This window comes from Heterodontus francisci, unplaced genomic scaffold (genome assembly GCF_036365525.1).
Source record: "Heterodontus francisci isolate sHetFra1 unplaced genomic scaffold, sHetFra1.hap1 HAP1_SCAFFOLD_121, whole genome shotgun sequence".
In the NCBI taxonomy this organism is placed as follows: domain Eukaryota; kingdom Metazoa; phylum Chordata; class Chondrichthyes; order Heterodontiformes; family Heterodontidae; genus Heterodontus; species Heterodontus francisci.
The window spans coordinates 3,231,505-3,237,366 of NW_027140425.1; the positions used below are offsets into that span (position 1 = coordinate 3,231,505).

The following is a 5,862-nucleotide window of genomic DNA, read 5'->3' on the forward strand; positions in this document are numbered from 1 at the left end:
TTGTGCTCCCAGTGGAAATTCCTGCAATCTGCTGGTTTTCATATCCCCAATTCCCCACAGGAAGCTCTATGCTCGGAGTCTGCATTCATTCTAACAACATTACACAGAATCATTTCATGGGAGACCCCAGTGTGAATTGTAGACAGGTGGGTCAGTTTTAACTTTCAAAGTAACACAGAAGCAAAATACTGCAGATACTGGAAATCTGAAATAAAAACAGAAAATGCTGGAAATACTCAGCAGGTCTGGCAGCACCTGTGGAGAGAGAAACAGAGTTAACGTTTCAGATCTGTGACCTTTCATCAGAACTGGGCTGAAATTGTTTGTGGAACAGACACGCTGGGTCAAGTGGCCTCTTTCTGTGCCTTAAACATTCTCTGACTCTGTGATTCCATGAGATTGTGAAATCATTTTCAGGGTCGATGACATTGCACTCTGTAAGGATAGGAAGATGGAGATTATTAAGTACAGTGCAAGAATATAGATGCTTTTACATTATTTTAATCGAAATTGATTTAAATTTTGTGCTCACGAATCCTATCTTTTGATCACAATGACATTGATAACAATGGAAAAAGCAAGACTTGCATTTCACGACCACAGGACGTTGCAAAGCCTTTTACAGCCAATGAATGACTTTCCAAGTGTAGTCACTGTGGTCATGTAGGAAACATGGTGGCCAATGTGCGCACAGCAAGCTCCCAGAAACAACAACGTAATAAAAACGAGATAATCTGTTTTTAAGTGATGTTGATTCAGGGTTAAACAATGACCAGTACCCCAGAAATAATTCCCCTTCTATTCTCTGAAATAGTGCCATGGTACCTTTAACATCCACCTGAGAGGGCAGAGGGATCCTCAGTTTTCTGTCTCACCTGAAAAACAGCATTTCTGACAGTGCAGCACTGCCGGAGTACTGTACTGGAGTGTCAGCCATTTTTAAAGGGCTGTTAGTCCTACTGGAAAATATTTAAAGGAAGATTACATGAAATGAAATAAATACATTGCTTTTGCCTCTCTCCCATCCCCCCAATAACAGTTAAATTAATTATTTGCCCGTCCCTCCCAAAACCTACCTTTACCATCTGACCTTCCGCCCAAAACTGCACAAACTGTAAACTATAACCCTTCCCACCATCCCCTACACCCATGACATTAATTTGACTCCGTCCCCCCTCCCCCACACTGAGAAACTTACCTTCTCCCCCCTCCCCACCAGTGTTGCACCTCATTTGCCCGGATGGGGCTCCGAAGGCACGGCAGTGCCGGTCACCGGGCTGAAGATCGCAGCTGGATATCAGGAAGTGATGGGATAATAATTAATGCAGGTTTGTGGTCCCGTTGCCGAGCGGTGGGGGTCCCCCCACAACGCCTCGCCGTCGCCGGCAATATCGAGCCAGGCCCTGCCGACGTTGAGGTCCATGGCGGGCCTCATCCGGGGCCATCTTCAGGCGGCTCCCACCCCACCCCCACCACAGATCTCGACGTTGAGGGCTCTATAGAATCCAGCCCATTGTTTCTGTCAATCTCAACTCCACAAGGATTTGTCTGTTAATTGTAGAAAAATTAAAGCTCTATAACCTTTTGATAAAAGGGGGTTCAAATCCATTTCCAAACAAATGATAGTTCTCATTGTATCTAGAACATGTTTTCTTACATACAAACATACCAATTAGGAGCAGGAGTAGACCACTCGGCCCCTCGAGTCTGCTCCACCATTCAATAAGATCATGGCTGATCTGATTGTAACCTCAACTCCACATTCCCACCTGCCCCCGATAACCTTTCACCCCCTTGTTTATCAAGAATCTATCTACCTCTATCTTAAAATATTTCAGAATTTCTGTCGTCCAGCAACTCTCACTTTATTTCCTGGATTTCACCTAAAAAATGTATTTCCACACTTTGGATATCCTGTACTTCATTAATGTTTTTGCTCTCTGGGGATTTCCCTTTAATTATATTCAGCGCTGGTATTTTACTGCCACACACTGACTGAAAGTGTCCCATCTTTCTGCAGGAAAAACACTCAGCTTCTTTGGCGAGGCAGTTTTCCCACTTGTGTCTCACTCGGCCACACCTACTGCAATTGGTTGCAGCTACCACTAGATGCTCTTCCCGTCTTTCTTGTCTTTTACCCCTAATTTTTCCTTTTGTTTTCTGAACAAATTCAATTGAGTCTGCAACTCTCGAGATCAGACTCTCCCTGTCCCCTTGGACAACGGATTGGTTAAACTTTCTAACCTCTGTTTGTCTGCTCAATTGAAACTCTTTCGTTAATGTGAGACCAGCCCTGGACTGTAGATGATCTGAAAGGGTGTTGTCTAATACCCCGAACACAATCCTGTCTCCATTCAGCTCTTCCCTTAAGTTGCGGTATTCACAATCCTCCGTGAGATTGTACAAGTCATTGATAAATGAATGAATACTCTCCCCTTTCTGTTTTGTACGCTTATTAAATTCAAAGTGATTCCTGACAATGCAGCAGCCAGCCGACGTCATCAGAGCGCTCCAAGCTACGCACATGCACAAACAGTCTCCTGCGCTCTGAGATGCTGCGCATGCTCAGCCTCCGTCTTCCAGGACGAAGTGGCGCATGCGCGGGAAAACTCTCTACCCCCTCTCAGCCACTCACTCCAGGCCGCTCGCTGCCCGCTCCTCGCTACCCCACTCCCCCGCCCTCCGGTTACTTGCTACCCCCCCACCCCCGCATTGCCCTCTCTCCGTCCACTCACGTCCGCTTCCCCCCCACGTCCCTCCAGACACTAGCTCTAAGCCATGCTGCTTCCCTCCTCTCGGCCTCTCGCTCCAATATTCGATCATTCTTCACCGCACCACCCGATAAAGCAAGGCGAGCCTCGAGGGGTGATGGGGCAATGTTGGAGTGAGTGGCCGAGAGGAGGGAAGCGGCAGAGCCCATGGCCTGGAGTGTGAGCGGCCAGAGAGCAGGATGGGGGTGGTGGTGGGTGAAGCGGGGAGTGAGCAGTCAGAGAGTGGGATGGGGGGAAGCGGGGAATGATTGTCCGGAGAATGGGATGGCACTGTTTAGAGGGGATTTGAGGAAAAAATGTTTCACCTCGAGGGTGGTTGGAATCTGGAACACATTGCCTGAAGGAGTGGTAGAGGCAGGAACCCTCACAACATTTAAGAAGTATCTAGATGAGCACTCAAAACGCCACAGAATACAAGGCTACGGCCACGTGCTGGAAAATGGAATTAGAATAGATAGGTACTTGATGGCTGGCACGGACATGATGGCCGAAGGGCCTGTTTCTGTGCTGTATAACTCTATGACTCTATGAAACCTCACTGAATTACAGAGGGTGTGCAGCACTGTCAGAGGTGCTGTCCTTCTAATGAGACTTCAAACAGCGCAACATTCTCCGAGTATCAACCAAAACATGTCCATTGTGTAGATATGTGCCGTATTTGCTTATGAAACGACAGTCACTGCTCCCAAAGTAATTCACTTTAGGTGAATTAAGATGACTTGGTACTATATAACGCGAATGCGCAAGAGGTAGCGGGGGACTGTTGGGGTGGGACGGAGGCGGCGATGGCAAACTTTGAGGGGATTTTTGGGTCGAAGTTGTTTTCTGTGATAAATTGAGTAGCTCCATCTTTAATCCTGGCAGCTGCCTGAATGTCACAGACAGTGACGTTTCAGTGGAAGCATGTGCTAGTACAGCGTCACCTGGTGGTTGTGTTGTCAGCAAATGCAGCGTTTTAACTTTGGCTCCACGATGACATTTTTTTCCTCAATTAAAATATGTCTTGAGTGCCTTAATAACTTCTTCACATGTAGCCTTCTGTTCTTCATGAGGATGTTGCCTGCACACTCCCTCCATTGCAGACAATAGCGTACTGACCTGTTCCATGTCTGGCTTCTGCACGAGACCCGATGCAGTACGATACCTTGCAAACCTCTGGAACCATCTCGGCCACTCCTCGGCTTGGTTCAGTCCAGTGACCTTTTCAAAGGTGCAGGCAAAGATTTCTCCATCTTCGCTTTGGTTTACTGTGGCCCCATATAATATTCTGATATCTGTCAAGGCTTAGTACAGAATTTATAAGAATCTGACGGTTAAAATAACCTGAGTTTACTCTACACACATTGCATTGAAGGTTTCATCGACAACTCTCCATGAGGTGCCACACAGATTATATTACATCACTTCCTGTGATGATGCACATCGTCTATTTATATAATCTGCCCAGTAACAACCCAATGTCCACTCTTATATTATTGTACAGATGTGAGAAAAGCTGAGGATGGGAATGGAACGTCTGAATGAAGATTTCATGATGCTGATGATGTAAATTAGGCTGATCTGTTACCCATTCCACAATCCCTCTTTATTTCTGTGCATGTTTCTCGATGCTGTTTCAACCAAATTGAAAAAGAATCACAAATCCTCCTCTGGAGCCTCAGGTGTCCATAAATAAAAGGCATGGTGGCCAAGTAGTAAGGCGTCAGTCTTGTAAATTGAAGATCACGGGTTCAATCCCCGTCCGTGCCTTATGATTAGTTTCTCACTTTAAATATGATGTTTCCAGAAAAGATGTGCGTTGTATTTATGTCGGCCATCTGGAAATCAGTGTCATGTTACACTTTATTCTGGACACTGTGAAGAACATGAGGAGTAGCCACATGGTTCCTCGAGCCTTCTCTGCCATTGACAGAGTGAAAATAACTGAGGTCCAAGCACTGAACCTTTTTACTGTGCATTTGCTTGATATTTAACAGAGCTATTTTATTAAGGGCGGCACAGTGGCGCAGTGGTTAGCACCGCAGCCTCACAGCTCCAGGGACCCGGGTTCGAGTCCAGGTCCTGCCTGTGTGGAGTTTGCAAGTTCTCCCTGTGTCTGCGTGGGTTTTCTCCGGGTGCTCCAGTTTCCTCCCACAAGCCAAAAGACTTGCCGGTTGATAGGTAAATTGGCCATGATAAATTGTCACTTATGTAGGTAGGTGGTAGGGAAATATAGGGACAGGTGGGGATGTTTGGTAGCAATGTAGGATTAGTATAAATGGGTGGTTGATGTTCGGCACAGACTCGGTGGGCCGAAGGGCCTGTTTCAGTGCTGTATCTCTAATCTAATCGAATATAATCTAATCCCACATCCCGCACTCCTGTCCTTTCCCCCATTGCCCTGTTAGATTTTCCATGTCAGGTATATATCCAATTCCATTCAGAGTTTACATTGAATCTGCTTCCACTGACCTTTCTGGATTGCATTCCAGACCAGAACAACACACTGCTGAAAAAACAACTTCCTCATCACAACTCGAATTGTTTTGTCAATTACTTTAAATGTGTTTCCTCTGGTTACTGACCCTTCTGTCACTGGCAACACTTTCTCCTTCTTCACTCTATCAAAACTCTTCAGGATTTGCATTTCCTGCTGCCTTTGCTGATATAACAAAGCTGAGCACACATCACCAAAAGGAATATGATTGGCTCTGAATCACATTTATCCTTCCTGTCAATCTGATGTGGATCTTGTATTTTCCCGGAACCAAACAATCTGAGCAGCAGGTGTGGGTTCCAGTGATTCCCACCGCTCTGAGAGAGAGAGGATGTGAAAATGAGCCAGATAGAAGAAAGGAGTGAGATAGAGAGTAAAATAGCCCTGGTCTGTTTCTACTAACCCCCGGCCCCCTACTTAAAATGGCATCATTTTCTCCTGCCTCTCCACATTCTAATCCATTGATTAATGCAATCCTTTCATCTGGAACATCGAACATAGAACAGTACAGCACAGTACAGGCCCGTCGGCCCACGATGTTGTCCCGAACCTTTAACCTACTCTCAAATCAAACTACCTACATACCCTTCATTCTACTATCATCCATGTACCTAT

At 45.9% G+C, this 5,862-nt stretch overlaps 1 non-coding gene across 1 annotated transcript; it reads left to right on the top strand.

Annotated features, from left to right (window-relative positions):
- Positions 1–4,448: 4,448 nt before the first annotated feature.
- On the top strand, positions 4,449–4,520 carry trnat-ugu (transfer RNA threonine (anticodon UGU)). Its single transcript has one exon. It is a non-coding gene; the product is annotated as a tRNA-Thr (tRNA).
- Positions 4,521–5,862: the final 1,342 nt, after the last annotated feature.